General features: G+C 42.5%; 1 protein-coding gene across 8 annotated transcripts in view; it reads right to left on the reverse strand.

The window, feature by feature from the left end:
• BACH2 (BTB domain and CNC homolog 2) overlaps nt 1-25,723 on the reverse strand; it is a 187,882-nt gene that overhangs the window by 98,833 nt on the left and 63,326 nt on the right. For 5 of the 8 annotated variants that reach the window (XM_074538519.1, XM_074538518.1, XM_074538520.1 and 2 more), the window contains one exon: nt 3,697-3,805. The gene's annotated coding sequence lies outside the window, so the exon portion shown is untranslated. Of the gene's footprint in view, nt 1-3,696; nt 3,806-5,510; nt 5,531-25,723 lie in introns of those variants that run through there. The other 3 variants (XM_074538521.1, XM_074538525.1, XM_074538524.1) reach the window with 2 other exon arrangements.

The raw sequence follows: 25,723 nt of genomic DNA on the forward strand, positions 1-25,723 counted from the left end.
TATTTATTTTGTCTAGTCACTACGTTTCATTACACTCACACTTCTGCTTTGTGAAGGCTTTTGATCCTGCTTCTTTTCTGGCTTAAAAAACCAACACAATGGAACATCAAACAGAATTTATCCTTCACAGTTTGGTCTCCTCCCCTACCAACATCATCCTCTCCCTAGAGCTCAGTGTTGTGTCCTCTGTGCACCCTGCGCTCATGACTGTGGCTTCATCAAAATCCACCAGTGATATTTAGAAGGTGATTCCTCTTTGTAGCTTCACAGAGTTACAGCAACTGCTTATGTGAACAGCAGCGCTGTGAGGCAGCAGAGCAGATCTGGTGGGAAAACCAGAGAGAAGAGATGCACAAAAGGTAAGTTCCAAAGTGAATGTTCTGACACTGCTCTGCATCATGTCGACATGAGCAATCATCTGAAGAGCAGCTACCAGTAAGCCACAGCATCAGACTGCCTAGGATGTTTTACTGGCTTGGCTAATGAATCACTGGGAAAGTGTGAGCCATGTGCTCACTGCCAGGGTAGTTGTCACGGTGGGTGAAAACAATGACTCTTTCACTATCACTGTGCCTTGTGGTTTAATTGATATTTTACCATTTTTTAAGATCTTCCTGTGCAAAGCACATAATATGCACTTCTAAGACAAAATCCTTTGGTATTATACTATTTGCAAGGAGGTGCAACGAGTCAAACCACTATTTCATGAAATAATTCACACTGGCTGAATCCCCTCACAGAATGTCTCAAGATCTTGAAAAGGAAAAAATAACTAATTTCCACATGTGTAATAACTCACACGGTGAGAAAGAAAAAGACTTCACATTTTTGTGAGAAAATGTTGCAAAACCACAAACTTTTGAAAGCGCCCAATATGCTATTTTCAGCTCATTTGGATGCAGCCCAAACTATCCACAGCTAACCAAGGTGCATCTGAAGACTGTAATCATTCCGCTCCCACCACAGGCTTTTTGTGCCCACTGTGCATCCAAGGCTGTCAGGCCCTACAAAATAACATAGGACTTTTATGCTTAAAGCAGCCAAGCAGCTGCAAAAATAACTCTGTAAAAATATTGAATACTTCGTCCCACTCAGCAGCTGGAAAAACAATTACTGACTGAAAAATTCAGTGTTTGATATTACTTAATAGTTGGGGAAAAACTATTTGTGAATCATAATTAACGTTTATTTAACTATTTAAAAACATGCATCTACTGTTTGAGGCTTCACAGAGAGCAAATATGTGGCCTTCTGGCACCATTAAACAGACTAATACAGTTAAACTGGAAGGACATGAGGCAGAAAACCACACTGGAATAGCCAATCCTTCAAGGAACTGGTGTAACTGAGATTGCCTCAGCATGCAGGCTGCAACACCAGGTTTGAACCAAATCAGTAGCAACTACCCTGGGGTAAATGAAATGAATGCACAGCTCTAGCTCCTGGTGCCAAAGCAATACAAACATCATGACATACACTGGACTAAAATCCATTACTAACACTGACAGAGAAGCTGTTCCCCTTGAAACAGCCTCAGGGGTTTATGGGCACCTCCATGGTGGCATCAGCCCAAGTGACAGCGGGGCTTCCTGTGAACAAGTGCAGCAGAGCCTGTGAGAAAGAACAAGAAGTGCTCATCTTCATGAGCAACGAAACAGGTGAGAGCTCTGGAGCACAAGCCTGATGAGCTGAGGGAGGTGGGTTTGTTCAGCCTTCAGGAGAAAATAAGGCTCAGGGAGGACCTTACCGCTTTCTACAACTGCCTGAAAGGAGGCTGTAGCCAGGTGGGGCTTGGTCTCTTCTCCCAAGTGATAAGATGGCCTCAAGTTGCTCCAGAAGAGATTTACATTGGATATTAGGAAAAATTTCTTCACATAAAGGAATTGCCAAGCATTGAACAGGCAGCCCAGGGAAGTGGTTGGGTCCCCACTCCTGAAGGTATTTAAAAGCCATGTAGATGTGGCACTTAGGGATATGGCTTAGTGGTAGATTTGCCAGTGCTGGGTTAGCAGCTGGACTTGATCTTGAAGGTATTTTTCAACCTAAACTCTGCTTGTATGATTCTTAATGATCTTATGGTTCCATGAAAGCAATGGTGGCTTAGGTCAGGATTTAAGTTCCAGAACCAGACGAACCATTAATGGCTGCTGAAAACAAACATTAGGCCTTGTTTGAAATTTCTAATTGGGAAACTGTTTGACTTCGGACTTTTTGGAGCCCTGATTTCCCCCAAACAATTCCCCCACTTGTTCTCTGCACATTTGCCATAGCTGAAATGTCCCATCACTGACAGTGACCAGTCCTTTTTTCATCTCATTGAACTTCACCCATGCAGAATTGGGCTGAGTGCCTCACGGGTCCAGCAATCATGGAACAAGAACAAAACAGCAGTTACTGTATCTGGCAGATAATTGCAGGCAGAGCCGAGCCAAAGATTCCTGTCCAGCACAACCTCACCTAGAGAGTGACCCAGGTGTGTCAGTTACAGAGAAAAGATTCACAAAAAAGAAACCTACAGCAAAAAAACTGACTCAACTGCTGTGATTGAAGGACTTGGCGACAGGATTAACATTAAAAAAAAAAATTATACCTAGTTTATGTACAGCAGATTTCACCTGCGGGGAATATTCTGCAAGGTGCTGAGGAATATGAGCAGCCTGTATAATAAATATGCTTAACTAAGTCATTTGAACTCTAAGTCACCAACTCTCCCACCACTGCTCTCTCCAGCAACTGTGTTATCACAGGCCATTTCAAGGGAAATGCACTTATGTCAGAAATACTTCTCATATCATACTTCTCATAACCTGCAGCACCAGAAAAATGAAGACAATATAAAAAGAAATAAAAATTACAAAATTTTGGCTCACAAACATCCCTGAATGGATTATGCTTTCAAAATAAACAGTATAGATAGCACAATAAGGGCTTTGGTGTACGTATCAAAGTTTTCTAGGATGATGTTAACATTCTAAATGCAAACACATTCTCAATGCCATATACAATGCAATTGGCTTGTGATCTGAAGTAGGGTCATTTTCATTGGGACTCACTCATCACCTAGGATGATCTAAAAAATTGTTATGGATTCCTTTCAACTCAGGATATTCTATCATTCTATGATCATAGAAAGAAGATGCAGCTGACCAAATTCACCTCTATTCACAACCTGCTGAGGTTCCCTAGCAATACCCCCTGCATGGTCAAAGGGCCAAAGCACTGCACTTTTTGGATCAGACAGGGCATCTATTCATGGATCATTTCAGACTGAGTTAGGCAGATCACAGTTTATGAAAACCTCCACAAAAATTCACTCTAGCAGGCCTATACCAGCACAGCTAAAAGGCTGAAGTACAGGCTGGAATGAACACTCAAAAAACATGTATGTCATAGAGTTAATAACAAAATAGATCAGTATGTATTTGGCCAAATTCCTTTCTAGGCTTCTGTGTAGCTGCCTGCGCTCAGTTCAGGTACTTTGCTGGGGAGGTCTAGAGCAAGAGAGCAAAAAGCCTTGAAAGGGCTTTGGTTTTATGCTATGCACAGATATGGGGGTGCTCCAGCTCCCACATGCATTGTTAGTGTCTCACTAGATATTAGAATAAAATTGTGAAATTATAAGAAACAACCAGAATATCTCAAAATCACCCCAAAACTGAAGAAACCATTTGATGATGCTTTTGTAAAAACACTTACTTACAACGCAGTCCTGGAAGTGATTTCCAAGCAAGCCAACTGCTGCTCTAGACAATTTACTGGATGGTGTGGCTCAGCTCTTTCATACAGGCAGCACTTACAGTTGTATCTAGAAAAGGAAATACAACCAAATTCTTTATGAGCAAATACACAAACAAAGTCATCTTTCTCTTTAAAACCATGACCAGGTTAAAACTAGCTTTAGCAGGTCTCAACAGTTCTTGTGCCAAGCTTCACATGTGCTGCCTGCTCACAGGAACAAGCCCCAGGGTGCAGCCAAAGCACCCTATGGTGTATAAGCCAAGAGCGACTGTGCCTGAGAAAAAACCCCGCACTGAGCGCATCAAAGCGGCAAACAAACGCGCCCAGCTGTTTTTCTCATCTAGTTCTACTTAAAACACTCGCAGGAAATGCAAGATGAATTAGTACCAAAAAAATGTAGGTGATTTCAGTAAGGCCAGGAATTCCAGGCACCAACTTCTATTTTCTCTCTCTTGAGTGGGTGTTCACTTGTAAATTGTAGACATGTTAGCAATTCAACGACTGAGCGAATTAACATTCAGCTTAACAGCCATTGTTAGGTTGGGAGGTTATTACTGCTTGTTCTGCTAAAGTGACAGGTTAAAATACATTTGTATCTGAAAAGTTGTTTTCTACAATACATATTCCCTGTCTTTTCGCACCAAATAATTTTCTTCCATCATGTCAACTCCTATTGTATGAACCATCACTGGCAGCTCCACCACAGCAGCCGAGATAGGCAAGGAGAATCAGCAAGGGGACAGGTGAGCAGGAGAGAGCACTCGGCTCCCACCATTTCTCTTTGGGCTGCCATATTAATTTCTTTCCAGGCATTTTATGTGATTGATTTGAGACTTCTCAGCAAAAGAGCACACTTGCATGTTCTGCTTTTAAAGCAAACAAGCAAAGGCAAAACCCAAGAGCAAAGAGAGGGCTCTACTTCACCAAGCCATGAGCCTGATAAAGCTGCTTGCTATCAGGCACTGCTTGGGCACAGAATGGAAAGTTGTGATTTCCCAGCCTTGCAGGTGATTGCTATTAATGGAAAAGACAAGTTTTCAAGGTTGAGTTGACATACCACTACATGTTGCATTTTTGCAGACTCAGATCCATTTTGTACTAGTAAACGAGGAGCTTGTATCCTTCCCTCTGTGCTTTTTTTTTTTTTTTAGGGTAGCTCACAAGCTGCTGACAACTCACACTGTACTAGGAGCTGTTCACACTGCACAAAGTGTTTACCACTCACAAGTGATGCTAAAAATTAATTTACAGTACCGCTACAGCAAGCTTTGACAAATTGTCATGTGTTGACACAGTCATAAGTTGTTGGTTAAAAAAAGTAACACTTCCCTCTTCTGCCACTTCATGTTTGAGACCAGGGATGGGCACATTATGCAAAGTTTGAGGGTTTGTAAGCTTCACAAATGTTTGGGCTTCACAAAACAAGCTTGGTTGTGAAAGTTTTTTCTCTTACAGTTAGGCATGTGTTTATTGCCAAAAAGACTCTAGTAAGAAAAAAAAAAAAAAACCCTTTCCCATCTACCAAGATCTGTGTGTTGTGCAAAACTAGAAGAAAAGGCTGTAAAATAAATAACCTTGCAGGATACTTGTTCTAGATAAGATCACAGCAGTGACAAATAGCCTGTATCAACTCCTCAGAGCAGCAGACACCACCCTCCTGCTGTAGAAAGGAAGGAAAAAAATACAGCTACAAGTAAGAGTTTTAATTGTTCTCAGCTGTCACACAATGTTATCTTAAGTGAACGCATTTATTTCTCGATTCTCATATGTACCTCTATAAGGAAAAGAAAGAACTCCAGCAGTGGCATTCATCAGACAAGGTTCAAATTGATTTCCATGTACTCAAGAAAGGTGTTAGTCAGCACTCATGTCCACCACAGGCAGCTCTTAAATTTTAACTCCTTCTCTTCTTCCTCAGGACAGGACAAATAACCTATCTAGTTTACACTCTGGAATCAGTAATGGACACAAAGTTGTAGTCAGCTGAGGTGAGCAGAGCTTCAGTGGTGATGCAAACTTGAACCACAAACTAGCTTAAATTCAGGAAAAGAAACAAAGCCAAGCAAAATGAGCACTCACAGCACCTGCCAAATGGGCTTCATGAGAAGCCCTTAAAAGCCACTGCTTCATGTTGTGCACAGGACATCCAGTCCTCCAGCAGCTCTCCCTGAGATCACCAAATCTCAGAGCATGGACCACACAAGAATGCAGAGCAAATTCATTCAGGACGTTAGCTGGGCAATACAAGGAGTTAATTTTCTATTTTTCCCCCCCTTAACACTTGTACAAAATAGTGCTTTGAGTGTTCAAAAGTCCTGAGGGGGGGCAACATTTTTCCTTTGTAGAAGCTACCCTATACCTGCATCAGTGCAAGAATGACTCACCTAATTTCTCTACAAAATTCACAATATGTTACTTCAACTAAGAAGAGCTCCTGCAAAACATTAGGGAGGGATGAAATTTCATACAGACTCATTTCACACACCCTGCATAGAATTTCTTCACCATGATAGATGACATACTCTTAGACAGATTTAAGCAAAGCAAAGGACATTTCCACTGTTATAGTCAGGATGGACGTTGCCTTGTGCTGTTGACTGAAATGAAATCATCCATGCTTAATCAGTGTAGATTGATCTACATTTATAAAAGCACTAAAGTGGAAACTCCCACCTTCCTCCCCTAAGTAACAAAATTTTATAAATATTTTCAATGCATCATATTAAATGCATTATTTCACTGGATTCTGTCCAAGAGTCAACAGGGCTGAAATAAAGGCAATTCAACTATTAAGTCAAAAACTTCAGCTGATTAGTTACCTAGGAGGTAAAAACAATTCTCCTCCATCTTGGAAGAAAACTAATAAAATCTTAAGTTTTACTGTAAGTTACCTCAACTGCCAAAATATGATTTCTCCTGTACCTTTTTACTTTGCTGTATAGAAGGGAACAAACAACTTAAATTCCCTGAGTTCTTACTTTCGGATGGAAAAAGCCCAGGACACCAAAGCCACTAATCAAATTAAGAATACTATGAAGGAAAAGGTACTTGGGACTTGGGTTTTTCTGAAGCATTTTTTGTTTGGCTTTGTTTGTTTGTTTCGGGGATGCGACTTGAGAGTGTGAAGAAACCACCCCAAGCAGAAGAGCCGTTCTCGCCAAGTCCCTTGCGTGAGTTTGAGCTTGCTGTACCCAACACAGGCCAGTGCAGGAAGGTTCAGCTTTGGGGAAATGCAGACCCAGGATCTCCTGAGGCCTTTCTGCATCACACCTCGCTGCTCTGCCCTCCAGTGTCATCACAGGGAGGGTAGCAGTCTTGGCTGATCCCACAGCCACACTCCCTGAGAACTGCTACATGCAGGGCATCAGGAGAAAGCCATAAAGGGGACATTCATCCCAGCAAGCCATCACCAAGGTTTCCAAAGCAAAAGGGAACATATGAAGGTGTCCTGCTCCTTGATGATGCATGCACGCAGCTGAAGGAGTAAATTAATATATTGAATATATATACCAAATATGCACTGGTAGTCACTGCTTGTATGGGATGCAGACTGTGAAACAATCTCCCCTGGCTAGAAATTAAAAAGAAAAGGAGGATTTCAGCTTTCTTATTCCATGGGAACTGCTTTTCCAACAAGTGAGACAGGACACTAGCCCAAAGGGAAGTGGCAGCAGTGACTGCCTACACCATGGGCAATCTTCCTGTCTCTGTTCTACACCTGTCTTCACTGCAAAGGTCACCATGTCACCTCTGTCACACAGAGCTCTGCCACCCATGAGCAACGGGGAAGCAGCTTAACTGGCCAGCCTGGCAGGACCTCCTGTGAGCATTTGGGGGTGGGAGGAAACCTCCCAGCTCTCCACTTGGTGCTTCCAGGTCTTAAACCTTAAGAGAAGATCAAATTGCCTTGAACTAAAAGGACTTCAGTATTGGAATACTGGAGGTCTTTAAAGACATGTAGACATGGCACCTAGGGACATGGTTTTGGGCTGGACTTGCCAGTCCTGGGTTGAAGGCTGGACTTGGTAATCTTTAGAATCTTGGTAGAAAAAGATGCTGTTTCCTTCCTGACTCTCTATCCCCAGTGCAGGAGGGAGCAAAGGGAAGCAGTATCTCTGTAAGCATGAAACAGTGGGAAAAAGCATCAGATTTTTGCCTTCACCTGGAGCACACCTTGCACTTCCAGCCCTTTCAAGCAGAGGAAACTTGGTGGCCCTGTGGAGAGTGTAATGACTTGAAAGCCAGCATCTGCGTCATGCACAGATCCCTCAGGAGGCAGACTGGGAACTGCCTGCCCCCCACAAGTGTACTCACACACGTGTACATGGGCAGTCCTCTCCTTTGTCTGTTTCTTAAACTGCATACACTAGTGTATTTTTCACTGTTTTTTTCAGCATGACATCCATTGCATGGTATGTAACAATCAATGCCAACATTACCTATAGCACAGAAACATGTAATTCACTGAAACAGGACTTTCTTCTTCCCCAGGTTCTCACAGCCAGTTCTGTTATATAAATGCATCTGACTTCTTGCTTGATTTGGATTTATTCAGATCAAGCCTTTACTAAAGGCAGAAGCATATTGTTTTTAACAAATATATTCCCATCCTCCCCAATCAAATCTCTACTTCTAGGTGAGACAGTGTCATCCAACTTTTATTGTAGTGTACTTCTTCTAAGCAAATGAACTTAAAAATTCAGTTAAATGGTAGTGTACAGCTAAGGGGCTATTTTATCCATCACATGGCAAAACTCATTCTCTGTACAGCATCTGTATAAAAATCCATAGGATTCTCTCAATATTTTTGAGCCACCTCAGGCCAGAAAGGTAACTAGGTAATGAAGAAAATCACGTTGTTTTATGAGATCTTTAGTAAAATGGCTTAAATTGAGCCATGATGGCTAATACGGTCTGAAATCCTCCTCTATATATTCCACACAGCAGCATCTTGTTGGTGCAACCTAGTTAAAAGTCAGGAGAAGGAGACAGCTGAAAACCCTGTGTGACCTTCTGATCCACAATCATTTCCACTGCAGAAATCACTGCAGGAAAGGTACAAGTCAAAGGAGTTAACTAGTAGTGTACAGTCCACCTTCAATACCTGCTGATAGTGACAACTCAACGAAAAGATGAACATATTCCCATGTCTTCTGAGGCAATTATTCTTTATGAGGTATTCAAGGAGCCACAACGCCATTTATATACACTTCGCTGCTTCACCCAAAATTACAAAAGCATCCCAGTTTCAGGAGTTGCTGTGCTGAAGTGAAGACATGTTCAAGGTTCTCTCTGTAGCAATGTGGGCACCAACACTGGCAACGTAAACACTGAAGAGGCACGTGGGTATATGCAAAAATTTCATTCAGTACAAAGAAAAGCAAAGCTAGGACAGAAGGATCCTAAATTAATCCAGTTCCTGTCTTCCCACTGACTTCCCTCACCATTGGAAAGACTTTGGTTTGGATTTTAGTCAAGTCTGGTTTACAGTGCTCAACTTTGTGTGTCATAAAAAAACACCAACCCTTGCTGGAACGTCTTACTCATTACACAGCCCTGCAAAAATTATTAGCTATGATACAAGGCATTTCCCTTTGGGGACCAGAAAGGGTGAAGAAAGGGGATGTAGAGTGACAGCTTGTGGTTTCTTATGCAGCAGCAAAAAAAAAAAAAAAAAAAAAAAAAAAAAAGGCAAGAGGAATACAGGATATAATGTGTTTACATTTGTCAAAACAAGTTTCCTGGAGACATGGAGGGTCCACGCTGCTGAGCTGTCACTTCTGCTTGAAACTGCTGCCTCATGCTATCGGGAGGTCAGTCACTGACCTACTTTCTGATAGGACTGAATTAATTTGCTACTTCTGTACACAAACCTTTTTTATTTTTTTTAAAGGAATACTTAACAAACCCAGAAAAAGCTGCCTTTTATCCAACTTGGAGCTTCAACTGGTGCTGTGCAAGGCTATTACATACCCTGGCATGGGGCCCAGTGTGCTTGGGCTGCTTATTCTTTTGGAAAAATCTGTACAGAGTATTTTAATGAGTTGACACTGCAAATAACGTCTTTCCTTTTTGAACTCCCACACTACACTAATACCAGTGATTTAACCCACTACACACAATAAGGGAGGCCAGCACTCAAATAGGCTGTGCTTTGTCTAGGCTGCTCCTGAAATAGATGCCTACCACTACAGGATTAGCTCCCCAAATAGACAGATGCATGGCACAATACACTTACAGGATTAAAACATAAAGTTATTAATAGAAAACAAGATGAGTAGGTGAAACTTATGAACTAAACACCTACCAATCCAATCATGCCCTGCACAGAGACAGCTAACCAGTGCTCACCAGGAGATGCTGGTATGCTAGGAGCCCTTAAACTAAAAAGCATTCTGCTCAGAAAGTGAAGAGGCAGAAGTAGTAGCAAAAGACATGCCACCTACTTCCCCTCTCTGCTTAATGGCTACCTACACGCACATAATGTCACTACTCAAACTCTTTCATTAAAATAAATCCATAGTGCAGGGTTTTTCACAGATCTTTCAACTACCTGGACCACTGAAATGCTAGAAGTCAGCTCTTGAAATCATCCTTAACAATGCCATCCATTGAAAGCTTCATTGCTGGTGGACTGCGCTTCCCAGGTCTCTTGTGGGTAGCAGCACTGCTGTTTGGAAACAGGACAGCCAGGTACCAATCTGTGAGAGCAGGGCCATTCCATGTTAAGGCTCTGCACTAACATTTGGAAGATGAGACCTCTTCAGCAACTTGGTCTCATATGCTCACCTCACCCTCCATCTGCCAAGCAAAGATAAGGATCTTCTCCAAATGCTTGGCTTGCTTAGTACCAAAACATCGTGGGTGAGACTCACACTTTCCTTTGCATTTCCCCAGGGCCCAATCTAATAATAGAGGAGGTAGTACTGCCTACCGTAATACAAGACGACTATCAGCATCACAACAGATTTATGATCACTCCAGTTCCTGGACTTGATTAGGTTCATGTTGCCAAAGATAACTATGCCAAACCTAGCGCTTGCAACTGCAAATGCATTCTTGTCAACCTTTTTAGCTTTCATCTGTGCATATTTACAAGCCCTGAATCTGAAGTTCAAATAAATCCAGCAATTCACTCAAACCCACCAGGATTTGAAAACATTAGGGAAGTGTCAAGATGTCATTGAGCTTGTTCTGCAGAAAAGAGTGCTTTATAGTTTCAGAAAGAAATAGACAAGGGAACTATTTAACGAGATGGTGGCATATTGAAACATGGATAGATAAGTAATTAATAGCTACCTTCTCTAAGTGAAAACTTTTCTGAGTGAAAAATCAGCTTATATGAAAAACTACAAGTCAACTGCTGCCATTTTTGGATGGATAAGAACTGTCATGCATGTTAGCATCTCCATTACCATGAAGGATTTTACTCCTTTAAGCAATTCACAAAGACTTTCACACAGAACAGCATGTGGGAAGCAAGGAACTAACAGAAGGAGACACCAAAGAAATGTTGATATTTGCAACTAGAATTCTAATGAAAAATGTTATCAGGGATACATGAACACAGGAGAGAACCTCTACCACGAGAAGCTGAAGCTTTAGTCCCTTAAAATCAAGACTAACTACACTACACAGCGTAGGTGCTATTATTAGAGTACAAAATATTGGCCAAATAATCTTTTCATGTTGGTAGTTCACAATATTTAATTATTTCAAAAGTCAAATATTCAAGCAGCAGATCACCTAGTTAAGAACTCTCTTAACCCTGATGTGCAGGTTTCTTTAGCAAATTTCTATACAGCTTCAAGTGGAACATATGGCACCTTAAAGTAAACAAACAGGAGAGGGAAAAATAGTCATGCTTCAAGAAATAGGAAGTATAAACCTATTAATTAAGCATTTAATTATTTTTATCCCTCATGTCTGTCTTCACAGGCTCTCTCGGTAATCAACCAATTTTGGGATTCACTGCTGTCATGCCAATCGTGGCAGTACTTCAGCTAAAAAGGCATTGTCAAACACAATGAAGTTTCCCTTCAGCGTGTTCCCACGCTGGCTCTGTGTAAAACACACACGCTGCCTGGCGAGGGGAGCCGGGGCTGAGGCTTCATCTGCCCTACTTCCAGAACTGCAGCCCCGCCCCAGCTGGCAATGGCGCAACTGAATCACACCAATGGTCGAGACTTTGTGCTATAGAAACCACCTCTCATCCTCCTATACAACACATAAATAGAATCCAGTGGTGCATTTTTGTCCAGCTTAGTGGTGGATTTGGCAGTGTTGGGTTAAAAGTTGGACTCGATGATCTTAAAGGTCTTTTCCAACCTAAACAGTTCTGTGACTCTTTTCCAACCTGCACATGCCTTGGACTGAGGCATACTATAAACATGAAAAAATTTCCCAGCATTTCACTGTTACAGCTCAGCCTCTCACTGGAATCCATGGACATCATCCCCTGTACTTCACCCAGTGATGCTGCACACAGAGCACAAGGAAGGATATGGCAGACAGATTCCCTGCTGTGAAGGAGAAAATACATCTCTCTGATTCTAACAGTTTGTTTTCACAGCGGTCCTGTGTTCCTGTGGGAACTGATGTTGGCAGAGATCAAATTCTAGGTCAGGGCTTATAAGGCTTTGAAATATAGAAGGATAGTGACTGACAATGAGCTGTGCATTTGTATCTGCTGACTTGGGCAAAGAAAGCACCACTGATGTCCTGACAGTAAATTGCATTTAAAATGCATGTTTGGCTGCCTCACCTGAACTATCCCTGCTTTCTGTCCTTAGTATGCTCTGGCCTGGCAGCTGATACTCCCAAGCAGCTTGTGGTAGTGGCCATCTGAAGCCAGTGACCCAGGCTACTGGCTCCTGGAGCAGGGACTGTCACCCTGCTGTCACCCAGCACGCTGGGCCCTGACTCACCCAGCCCCTGGGCACCACTGCAGCATAAATGAGGATAACCTAAATGCCAATTAAGGGCAGATACTCAGCCCTGCAACAAGAGGACACTTTACTGCAAACACCTTGTATCCCAGGGCTTGAAATAGAAATCTCTGTGACAAAAACTTCACAACATGAAACTATGTATTATAAAACCAGCAAGCTGCACTGTTTGGCATCTTGTATTCCAACCCTTGTGAGAAGTCCAAATAGCCCAAATACAAATCTGTAATATTGCTCTCTGAGTAACAGCTATTTTAAACCAATTTTGGCAGACACTAAGAGTCGTAAGCAGGCTGCCAGCTGCATGGTTCCTTGAGTCCTTCTCCTGGAGCCGTCCAGCCAGCAGCAGTGACAGAATACCCTCCTGCTCTGCTAAGGAAGCTCTGGCACCTTCATGTTCCTTCCAGCCCAAATGTGCCAGGTTCCTGCAGCAAGGAGAGCTTGCCTTCACTGCTCCAAGGATAGAGGAATATCACCAATAAAAATCAGAATCTTCCAAGTTTCCAAAGTTCCCTTTCCATAAAACAAGGCTTAAAAAGAGAACAGACAATGAGCCACACAACATTTTTTACAGGCACTCATTTGAGATGACCCACATAATTAATTCACTTGACCATTTCACATTTCCTAAGTTATAGCAACAAGCAGTACAAAAGCTTTTACAATCATGAACAATTTTTGCTTTATGTATAAAAGTGCCTAGTGTAGTTTGTCATTTATCAGCAAAAATTAATATCTCCACACAATACATGGACTGTGATATTAATTTACAGATACCTGAGCATCAAACACTTGCTGATCCTGGTCATTTCCCTGCACTTCTTCACCCTTCACAGCAGCCTCCTGTGAAATCTCTGTGTTCCCTAGGTTTCCAAGCACCAGCCAACCCAGAAGTGTGGCTGGTGCACAACTTGCCATTTAGTAGTTTCCTTTCCCTGGATCTCCAGGCTACACAAAGCTCCCATCCCAGACTCCTATCTGGGACTTCATGATGGGAGGGTAAGATTATGCTTTGTGACCCCACAGCACAAGTTACAGTGCATTAAACTAAATATAACAAAATATAAGGAAAAATAAGGAAAGGTCTATAATAAGTAAATCCCACTTTTTCAGTGCACACCACAGGAATACACATATCCACAAAAGGGATTAGGTACTACGTCCTTGTTGAATGTAGGGAGGTGGAGAGGTCAAGCCAGAAAACCTGAGAAGTAGAAGCAGAATTATTCAACACAGTGATGGCACTGCAGAAAGAAGGATTTTTTTTTTTGCACAACTGCAGCAAGGCCTGCAGGGAGAGGGGGAAGCAGAGGGGGTGGGAAGGGATGATGTTCAAACAGCCGTGCTGGCAGAGCATGAGGTCAGTGAAAGGAGGTCATGTCATTCCAGCAGAAAACCCGGCTGGAATTATCCTACTGGGCAAGAATGATTGTACTCACAGAAAGACTGCAATGTGCAGTCTTGGTCAAACCAAGTAACCCAGGGCTCCAGCTATGGAAAAACAAACCCCAGGAAGCAAGGCCATTCCCAACAAACTGGACACAAACAGACTGCAGCTGCTGAAACACATAACTGAAGTGACATAATATTAGAACACATTTTTATGCTTACTAACACAACAACAAACCCAAGCCTGAAGTCGTATTTTGGGCACACTAGCTCAAACTATCTTTAGACAGGAAAAGAGTGTCTGTGTACAGATGTTCCAGCAGGCACGGAGACCAGAGAGCTGGAAACAGCACTCGCTCACTTCCGAACCTTATAAAAATCATCTGTTGCAAATAAGGGTGGGGATAAATACATCAGGCGATGCGAAACAAAATAAAAACAAAATGCAGGCAAGAAGCCAGTAGCTAGTCAGGGATTGGTGAGGCATAGTGGCTCCATGCCTTCTCCAGCTTTACTTCTCCCAACAGATGTTTCCAGGTGTTATCCCCTCCTGCAGTCCCCCTGCTGTTTCACTTTTCCTGCCAGCTCTTTCATCCAGCCTTCTATCTCACTTTCACAGCTGCTCTCTTGGAAGCACGACTGAAGCTATAAATTCGTGTCTACACATCTGTAATAAAAATAGTTTTTGTAAAAGCTATTCTTCTTCCCTATCGATGGTGACACAGATGATACAGAATCGCTGGCAATTCAGGGGTCTCACTGCAGCTTTAATCACTGATCAAGACAGGGAGCAATCCTCTGTCTCACAAGGAAATAGCAATAATGAAATTTTATATATATATATATATATATATATATATATATATATATATATATATATCTTGGAATTACTTCTATTTGTGAAGAACTGAAAGATACAAGAAATGGCTTCAAAGCTCTTTTTCCACGGAACAGCTGTTATTTTTTAAGTAAAACATAATTATCACCTGGTTCCAGAAAGCACATCTACATGCCTTCTCCTTTGCCCTCTTGGATGTAAGGAAATCTCTAGGGCCACAACTGAAGCAAGCAATGCTTTCAAGGTCTCTAAAGTGATTCAAGTGAGCCAACGATACAGAAGACTCTGCTCACCTCATAAGCTCCACATCTTTCCTGATCTTCAGCCTGTGGCAAAGCAGAAATCCCAAAGCTTGTGCTTTGGGCATGACAAAGAAGCGACCATTCTTCCAAGCAGTGCTTGTACAAGAAAACTGATTTGCATGGAGGCACAACTCCTTTGGATTCAATTTGTCTTTATGGCAAATAAATCAGCCATGGGCAAGCATTGGGTTAATATTGGCAGGGCAAATTCCAGGCATGAAGCCCTAGGTGAAAAAGCACAGCTTTGGGTGATGGAGATTGGCCACCAGCCTGCTGTTGGTAGGGTAATGAAGGAGCCAAATAAAGAAACACAAAATTGCACCGACAGGGGCAAAAAGAGATTGCAAAGAGACTGATTTAAAAAACCAAGAAAGAGCTAAAGCAGGGAAGTTTGACAAACAGGGACAGTGCTTCTGGAAGAAGCTGACATGGCATTTCTATAACAAGGGCAGAGGAGCAGGAGCAGAGTTCAGCACTGGACTGGAAAGGAGTGGTCCATCCCAGTGACTGCCTCTGCCTCCAGGAGAGGCTGGGAGCTCTCCTAAGCTCCTTGGCTCGATGTGTGAGCAGCACCAGAGGGCTCTGCCTGCAATGGGTGTGCCAAGCCACTGCTACTACAGCGGGACAGCAGCTTCCCAACATGTAAGGGGATGCTCGTGATTCCAGAGCTGCAGGGGCATTTGCTGCAATTTTTGTTAAGGTTTTCATAGTTAGCTAAGCCACTATTGTTTTTATTGAAATTCACACATGCACACAGATCTTAAGAGAGAGAAGGGGGGTGAAAACAGAAGCTGAATTGAAAGTTCAGCTTCTTTTAACTTAATTTGTTAGCAGGTTCATCATCTTTTTTGACAGAGTAATCTTTCCATGGTGAATTATTTTCACTGGAGAAAAAGAGGAGACCAACAAATTGCTGGATAAAATTTGTGCTTTAAATAATAAAGCAATTAATGGCATTTTAGCAAGCACACATTCTTCTCTCCAGAAATAAAATCCCTATTTCATCTCATCTAAATTGCTTGGTCAGCTTCAAATAAGTGCAGTATAAATCTCCTTCCCATACTGCTGCTGTTATCTGTGATAAAGGGGAGAGACAGAAGGTAATCCTGTGTTCTGTATTCACTGACACATCATTTTCATGCTACACTACACTGTAATTTATTTCTAATGGGATAAACCTCTTGTAGTCTTCCTGCATTGTTCAGCCACACACACATCCCCAACTGATACCAAGATTGTAGGACTGGCAGGTGCAACACACAGGGACCCTGCTTGGTGGATTTAGGATGTCTGCTGCACATTTCAGCAAAGCTACAGCTGTGAAAATAAACAGAGAGACTGTATAATTAAGGTACACTTTTATTCCTTCCCACCCACTGCCTCCTGCAAGCAAGGCAGTCAAAGAGTATGACACTTTTCAGTACTTGCAATTTCCAAGTAAACTTTTCATTTTTTTATCTAATCAGTTTGAGATGATGCAAAAAGACATGTGGAGCTGTGAGAGATTAAAGGACATAGAAACCAGTTGAAAGTGAGAAGTCCTTATGGTCTTAGCCACAGCAGAGGTATAGTTTCATACAAAGGAAAATATCACTGATGCTCTTTCTCCTGTTCTCATCAAGAGGAATACAAGAAGTAAGTGAACCAACGTATGAAAATCAAGCAGGGGCCACGAAAAGCTACAGTTTTGTTTACAATATTTTCATATCATTTTGCAGAAGAAGATAAAATCTATGGCTCAAGGCTTATAAAAACTTTCTTCAAATTAGAAGTTTGAACTGAATATCTAGTTATTCCTGATGCAATCTTGAAAAGGATAGGTGCAAACAGAAGGCTAACTATGATTCCTGCAGAAATTAATATATTTTAGAGAATATCCCCATTAATTTGTACAACACTTTTCTTTGTCAAAATGTGCAAGACCACCACAGATACTTAAGCTTCTGCCAGTAATAATAATAGTGTTAATAAACACTATTATCAAGCATCATGAGTTAAAGAGACAAGAATCTCAGTTTTACCATGCTTTTCACACCCACCTCTCCAGCTCTGCTGATAGCTACACTCAGATACAGAGGACATCTTACAAAGTAAAATATTGTCTAATTTGCTGTCTACTATCTGGCTACTTCTGGGGCTCAATCACTTCAGCCGCTTACAAAAGGATTAATTCCTCTGATTCAGATGCAAGGTAGAAACTTGCAGCTGCGACAGTCAGCTCTGCAGATTCCCTTTACTGTCCGCGCAAAGTGACAGTCCTTTCCAGGGCACAAGTCCCACCACTGCAGGTACCATCTCTGAGGTGGTGAATGAACCCCTGGCTGCCTTGGGAAGGGGCTGAGAGCTCCACTGTGGCCACCTGCACATAGACAAACCCCAGCTCAAAGGGGCCTGGCAGCAGGAGTCTGGTCTCCTGGGCACAGGTCACTCACAGCAGTGTTTCAGCTGCTGCTTTGCCATCTCCAGCTGGACTGGGGTGCCCAGTGCACCCCAAGCCCCTGGGAGGGATGGTGACAGCAACAGAGCAGTCTGCAGAGAACGGGGAGGAGAAATACAACTCCAGGCACCAGCAGCAGGGCTGCAGCTGCTTTATATTGCTTCTTGCTGCAGATTAGGAATGTTAGCTCTGGTTTACCAACAATTCATGCTTCAAAAATTTGATAAAATACCCCAAAGGCTAATGCCTCCTGAACTCCATCCCTGCTGCCACAATCAATTTGTATTATGACTTTGTTCTGGAGACGTATCTGCAACCACTTATGTGAGGGGCTCAAATGACCTGGTCCAGCCCAGCCTGGGCAGGCAGTGCTGCCCACATCCACACTGGGTCATACTGGGTGAAGGGAAGTGGTCCCAATGAGGCTGGCTACTACTTTAGCAGGGATTCCAGCTGAGATCCTGCGAGTGAAGCTCCCTGCAGAAACCACCAAGCAGCCTTGCCAGATGCTCCTGGGGCTCCACAGAGCACTGGCCAAGGAAGCCCTTGGGCAATCAGATCTGCTCCCACAGCAAGGCCCAAGCTCTGGCAATTAGATTTCTGCTGCATCCCAACCTACCTACAGGGTTTGCTGCCAGTCCATATTCTGATGTCGGCTGATGTCAAAATTTCAAATACAGCAGATCCTGTGCTCATTTAGGTTTTACTCATCTGAAACTCCCTCTTAAATGCAATCCAGATGAGCTCCTTCGCATGGATAGCAGCTGCCCTTACTCTCTACAGCCTCTAGGAGTCTATTTTCAAAAGGGAACAGAATAATTTTAGATAGACTGCCTTTCACTGTGGTTGGAAAGGGGATCCTTGATCAGGCTCCCAAGGTCATACCCTGCTTTCTGAGCATCTCTGGGGAGAGATGGCAGCATAACACACCACCAGCTCAGGAAAGCACTGTGGGTGTCTACTGAGCTGCTTGTGTTGCCTACCAGTTCTCAAAGGCAAAATGCATGGCTTAGCTCCCCTCTGCAAATAGGTGACTTTGTACTTTGTCACTTGGCTACAGACACAAAAAGATGGCACCATGTGAAGCATGCAGGTGTGTCTGCACCTACTGCCACAGGTCACCCTGCTGCTGCAGAGGGGGGCAGCTGCATGAAACAGGGCAGGCTAAAAGCAAACCCTCAAAAGAGATGGCTGGTCCCAGATTTGTAGTGCCCAGGAGCCAAAGCTATCCTACAAATCTACAGGGGAAGAACCAAAAGGGCTAAACCTGGCTAGATACCACCTGGTCGTGGTAAATGGCAATAAATTTGAGGCATGTGCAAGTAAAAAAGCAAGCTTAAATCTGGGAGAAAGACATTGGGATTCTCACTCCAAACACAGCAGAAAGCTTTGGTTTGGGTGCTAGAACACTCTCCCTAGGCACAGGGCTGGGATCTTCTCACCTCAACCTTTCAAAGCTAGGCTGAATGAGAAAGAGTAAGAGCTTGGCTGGAAAAGCAAGAGCAGATGACAGAATCAGCCAGAATCTTTACTGCCTTAAATTTTTAACTCTCTGAAAAATCAGCTTTTTATCCAATAGGCAGGTGACACCACCACTAGGAATTTGACGGCTGTGCCCCAGTGTAGATGTCAAAAAGGAAGCAGCAGAAGGGAGGTAGCACAACTGGCCTAGCAAGAGGGGTGCAAACTGCTTCAGCCCTGCCACAGAAGGTGCTAAGATGCAGTGATAAAAGCAAGAGGAATGAATAGGGTCTGATAATTGTTCTAAGAAAGCAGGGTTTGCATACAGGAACCAGAATTATAAAGAACAAGTAACTGAAGAATCTATTTGTACTATTGATTAAAATACAGCATGGGATGTTATTTTTGTCCCTATGTTCTCCAAACTGGACTAAAATTGTGGAACCTAAACATTTTTTTTACAATAGTAACAGCCATCATCTAAAACATCAGCTGAACTAAACTCACAAAATTGTATTAAGTATAATATACAAGCACTTTGTATGTACAATACAAAGCTTAGGGCTATCCTTCACCTCTGAAGACAATTTGTAGCTACACTCACACCATGTAAACACTTTTTTATAAATAAAGCAAGAAGCAACTTCTTTATTCTCAATGTAGTGTGTGAAACACGTGGGGTTTTTCCACTTCCACAGAAACTTACTACAGTTACTAGCCCCTCAGGACAGCTTGTGAAACTAGAAAAAGTGGTGTACTGTCCACTGCTTCTAATTAAAATCTTACAGTACTGCGGTCAGAGAGCTCTGGAGAACTGGTGGGGTCGCGTGATTTCCTTGAGGTCAGACAGCAAAAGCACACTAGACTAGGGATGACAGATTTCTTGGCTTGTCCATGCAATGCAGCCTGAGCCAGCAATGCCGTCACTGGAAGCTCTGGTTCCTCTCAGTAACCCAACTTTAAATAGTCTGGATCTTTAAAGAAGAAAATCCCACATAAGCCCACCCTCCCTCCCACCACTCCCCCGAGGTATCACGAGTAACTTTTTCCCCTAAAGCCTTCTTGCACCTGCAGATGTTGCTCTGGGAGCCAATGTGGCTCCAAAGTCTGTGCCAATCCTCAGCCACTCTCTGCAGTTTTTCTGTGTTGCTGAGTGCCAGTAAGTGTTCACACTCCAAGCAATATCTGGTCTGACCATTTGTATGTTCCTCCAGCTGCTTGGGATCCCATCTGCTCAGACAGCATTGCTGGCTCCACTCACTGCACACGACCCACTGTTTCCATTGCTTACCCTGGAGAACTTGGGGGACACACTGGTGAGAAAGTGGCAGATCTTTGCATTTGTGACACATTCACTCCATCTGTTACCCAGTATTTTCCCCAGGTATTTACATCTGGAGGCATGAGACGTCTTTGCCTCTGGTGAGTTTCCAATACTCACATCCACATGTTAAGATGGAAATAACATCTGAGTGGAAGACTCCTAGTTTGGTCTTTACATTTGTATTTTCAATGACTAATTTTGTTTAAGTTGGTAAACGCAGCTGTTGCCTTGCCAGTTGGTGACATTTCCTTTTGGACTTCCCCCCTGGTTGGTGTGTCTCTGCCAAGACATGTAAATTGATTCATTCCTTGTATTTCTCTGCCTTTTTATACAATGCTTCAGTAGGAATTTGCAAAAGGTCTCTTGAGATTTGTTTCCTTAAATAATTATTAGCCCTGCAATGCCAGACAGTCTTTTCTTACATGATTTTTGAACCGTCAAGCTCCCATGCTCAGGATGCTGGATCTAACTGATGTAACAGCTCACTACACTACATCCAGCTGCACTTTTTCTTATGGTGACTTGGCCATGTCACTGTCCACTCAACTGCAACCTTAAAGTGGTGACAGAATGCACACTGGTTTTACAGCAGCATTATCCATGATGAACCACTCATGCAGCTCCCTACTTGCTTCAATGGTTTGAGCATGTCAGTGACTTCACAGCCATTATAAATACATACATGAAAATAAAAGATTAGTCTCCTGAGAAAGGTAATAAACATATTCTCACCAAGAGCTCCAAACAAACAACCACATCAAACTGGCAGGTGATCTGCCTCAAGTCAGGAAGGAGGAGGCTATCCAAAATCTGGATAGCAGAGGCCATCCAAAAACCTGGCCGTTGCTTTATCTTCCTGATTGAAATGTCTGAGCTGCAGCTGTAAGAGAAAGAAATTAGAACCTCTGTTCTTAATTTTTGTTTGGATTTTTTCATTTTTGATGCTTGTATCAGTGAAAGGAACAGAACTTCTCTTCAACTTTTGCAATCACTTGCATCACCTTTCTGAAATACTTTATCTGAAATGCAATTTCTTTGTATCAGTTGGATTATGTTAATTTTTTTCATATTCCTGTATTTCTTGATGAACTCAGCAACTACTCATACTCATTCAACCACTTTTCAGCAATGATTGCTACCTCCAGCTACTCCAAATTGTGGTTTCAGATAGCTTTTCACATCTGCCTTTGTGCTATGAGACAGCATCTCTACTTTGGGATTTTCAGTTCCTTTGGCAAAGTCACAGTGCTCCTCCCACCACCACCATCCTTCTCCTGTCAATAAACAGCTCTCACTTGCTAACCTCAGACAGGCCTATTGGCTGGTAGAACCTGGCCTGTTGAGCAAAGGGAACAGCTTTTTCAGGAGCTATACCAGCTTCTTGAGCAAGGCTATCTTCCTATTTGTCTTGGGTCCTCTATTCTTGTTCTGACACTGATTTTGCTGATAATTTTGCTGGATTCATTCAAATGTCCAATGCTGGCTTTGGTATTTGCATCCTTGGAAAGTCCACTACCTGGGATTGCTCAGCTGCAAACCAGTTACATTTTTAACAACATATGGCATGTTCACTTAAGTAGTAATACTAATTTACTAATTCTCCTGCAATTTTTTAAAATTTATTTTTTGTACTGTCACAAAAAAATAATCTCTTCTATTGCATGCTAAGATGTGCTGAAGATAAACACTGTATTTGTCTCCAATATACTCAGACCACAACAATTCCACCAACTGCTGTGGGGACACCTCTACACCATGTCCAGGCATCACCAAGGGCACAGAGAGCAGGCAGACTTCTGCCAGGCCCCACATGATTGCTTTGGAGACAGAGGATGACATTTGGCCATTAATTCCTCTGTTTTGTCACTGGCCCTAACCCCAAGAAAGAAGTTTCCCTTTTAGTAAGCAGACGTCAGCTAAGGAATTTGGTCCAAATCTGCTGACAGCTCTTATCTCATCACAGTAGTTGTCTGTTGGTAACACTGTGTAATTGTCATTTCATGTACTGTGTTTGAAATCTAGTTCAGAGCAATCGACCACTAATTGGTTCCCAGTCTACAAGCTATTTTTCTGCTGTGGAAGTCATAATTAATGCTACTCCCTCTGAGTTATCATCATCGTGCTTCATGAATATATTATAGCTTTGTTTTCATTCTTAAGATTGCTCTTCATCAATTCCTGGTCACAGACAGTTTGCTTACTCAAAGGATTTTACTTCATTCCTCCATTTTCTTCACCTGCATTTCTTTTGTTGTTGCAGCCTTTATTTCACTGTTCCAGAAACCTACTTTCTGTGGGTTTTTTTCCAAACCTTTCCCTAAAGAACTCTTCAGAAGCTTGCCTGGCTCACAGCTTTCACCAAAGCAGGTCACAGCATTTCACCTCAGACAGAATCTGCCATTTACCTGGCAAGAACTTTGCTGGAACAGCTACCTTGCCATCTTCCTCTAACTTGCCTCTTTTCCAAGGACAGATTCTTTGCCTGTAGCTGAAGCCCAAACACAGTGTTGTATCACTGCTTTTCATCACAACCATGATGTTTGACCCATTCAGTCTGGGCCATGAGACTCTAAAATCTTGCCCACAGCAAGGTCAGTTGAAGCCTTGATTTGGCCTCTGGGTTCAAGTGGTAGCCATGCACTGCCAGCTACTAAAGAAGCACAGCAGTTTTCCTGTCACCTACATTCTACTTGATAAGGATGCTGCACGATAAAAAGATTCCGGATACTCGCATTTTACAGTAACAGCAGCCATTTCAATACCTGCCTTAAAAAAGAAACCACATCTTACATCTCAGAAATGGCTGTGTTCTGTCTCCAGAGCTGATGTAAACTGTTCATACCTTCTTCTGCATGACAGTGCCTCTCTCCCTCACACCCAGCACACTAATAGGTTAGTAGTTATCACCACCTGAATCTTATGCAGGTTCACATTAGGACTCCCTAAATATGGTGAAACACAGAAACTTCACACCTACCAGAACCCAAGAGAAAAAGTCATAATTTTTTTGGGGCTACTGAACTAGCTCATATTCTTCTACACTTATGGTACTATTTGGTTCAGCAGATGGAGAATTAAAAGAATTTTGCCAACGATTTTTACTGCCTCACATGAGAGATGTTAGCTACACTTTAGCCCCATGTGACACAGTAATTTTGGACCTGACTATGGGTTTGGGTACCCTAAACTGTAAGGGAAGAGCAGATTTTGCACTCGAATGGTCAAGCCACAGACCTGAAATAGTAACATTCAAAAGTCAGGTTTGAGGGAGAGACAAAATGGGCCAGCAGTGTTGAAAAGAACAGCTGCTCATCCTTGCAAAATGCCTGATCTTTCAGGGAGACACATTCTACAGAGAGGAAGGGAATTTAACCCAGGGGCCAGTACCTAGGACCTGCTAAATCACTTTTCCACAGCAAAACTGTAGTGGATAACTATTGACCAAATGAGAGATGAAGAAGCCAAATGAGGATGTTAGGGACTGCTCTGAAAATCTACAGGACGGACAATGGATTAGGTCAGTGCACGGAGGTCATCTGCACTGAGGGTGTCATCTTTGGCACCAGCCAAATGGGGTGGGAGCTGGGGATGGGGAGAGGGAAGAATGAAAAACTGTGGTTTGGGGTAAAATAGAGTTTTCTGGTTAAAAAATGAGACCAAAAAATGCTATTTCTGAGATATGGGGAAGTGAGTGGCAGTCTTTTAATCATAACATGAGACAGAAACAGGAAAGACAAAGAAGGTATGTTCAGAAGAACATAAAAACCAGAGATATCTTAATGGTATTTGCAGATAACAAGCTCTCAAGTAGTATAAATACAGTCTGAGCAAGTGTAACTAATATATAGCTTGCTTTAAAAAAGACAAAGCATCTGCATTTTACCTCTTCATGTTAACACACTGTAATAAACAAGCAGCTATGGAAAACAAACAACAAGGGATCTGGGCTGTGTTAAAAACTTTCTTGTATAACCCCAAGCAACTACTTTGTGCTTCAGCTTATATACACATAAAAGCTGTATATACTACAATTAGTGTCTGTAAGGTGATTTTAATTAAAATTTGGTGGTTGAAGTACTGTTTCAATGTATAACTTCGAGAAAAGTTATGCAATTATTGCCATTTATGGTTATTTGGTACATAATTTCTCCCTAGAAAATACACTTTTTTTGAAAGTACAAAGCATAAAAAAATGACTTGTGTTTCTGAAACAGAAAGAGGTTGGAATCCACTTGTTCAAATCCAGACTTTAAAATTACATAAGTGACACCCCAAGACAGTCTGGGCCATCACATTGTGGAGTTACCTCCTGACGAGAAAGAATGACCAGCAGGAGGATACAGGACATGGCTGGTACCTGTCTGCACTAACTCCCTACACCAAGTGTCCAGGAAAGAACTTCCAGGGTACTTTTTTACAAGCCAAAGGCAGGTGTCTGAGTATATACAGGTGTGTGAAAAATCTGTGGCTAGTAGATCTCAAAGGAAGCAAAGAGAAATTTGAAGGAAGACTTAAATTATTCTTTCAGATTCCCAAGAGGACAGCTATCTTCTGTTGCCCCAAGTAATAACAATATTGCTTCATTTGCTTTGATTATGAATTTCAGTTTTGTGATACCTGATTTTCTTTGCTTAGCCTCCTAATGGCTAGACAACAATTCTGTGCATGACTGCAGCAGTTTTGTTTCTATATCCTGATAATTACACCTCTTTGATGGAACGTGTTTTAATAATATTTGTAGATAAGCGGAGCTGCCGTCAAACCCATCAATAATGGGTTTGTTCTCAGCTTTTGATTTTATTAAGTGCAGGCATGGAAAGACAAGAACTGAAGCATCAGCTCAAACAGGAATGAGCTCCAGTCCCTGTTCCCAAAAGCCAGAATTTTGAGATATGTGACAACCTCAGGGAGCACACAGGGCCACCTTCACTTAGTTAAACTCCTCCACCTCTGTAACTCTCTTGTAATCGATATTTGCACCTGTTGAGCAGGCAGAAGAAGAGATACTTGGGGGAAGAATGCCAAGGGAAGACTTCCTTGCAGAACATTTTTGTTTCGTTGTTCATTAGCAGGTAGGCGACAGCCGTACATATCAACGTGGGTGAGCACATGGGGCTTTCATGGAAGACAGAGCGCCAACGTGAATTCCCAGGAGACTCATCTCACTTACGAGACGCCCACGTGCACACCGCAATCACAGCTGCACCAGCTACAGTTGTCTTGGAGCCTCTGCTCCCAAGATGCTGGTTAAAGATATCCTAAATTGCAATGCCATCTCCCATTATC

This window comes from Zonotrichia albicollis, chromosome 3 (genome assembly GCF_047830755.1).
Source record: "Zonotrichia albicollis isolate bZonAlb1 chromosome 3, bZonAlb1.hap1, whole genome shotgun sequence".
Lineage (NCBI taxonomy): Eukaryota > Metazoa > Chordata > Aves > Passeriformes > Passerellidae > Zonotrichia > Zonotrichia albicollis.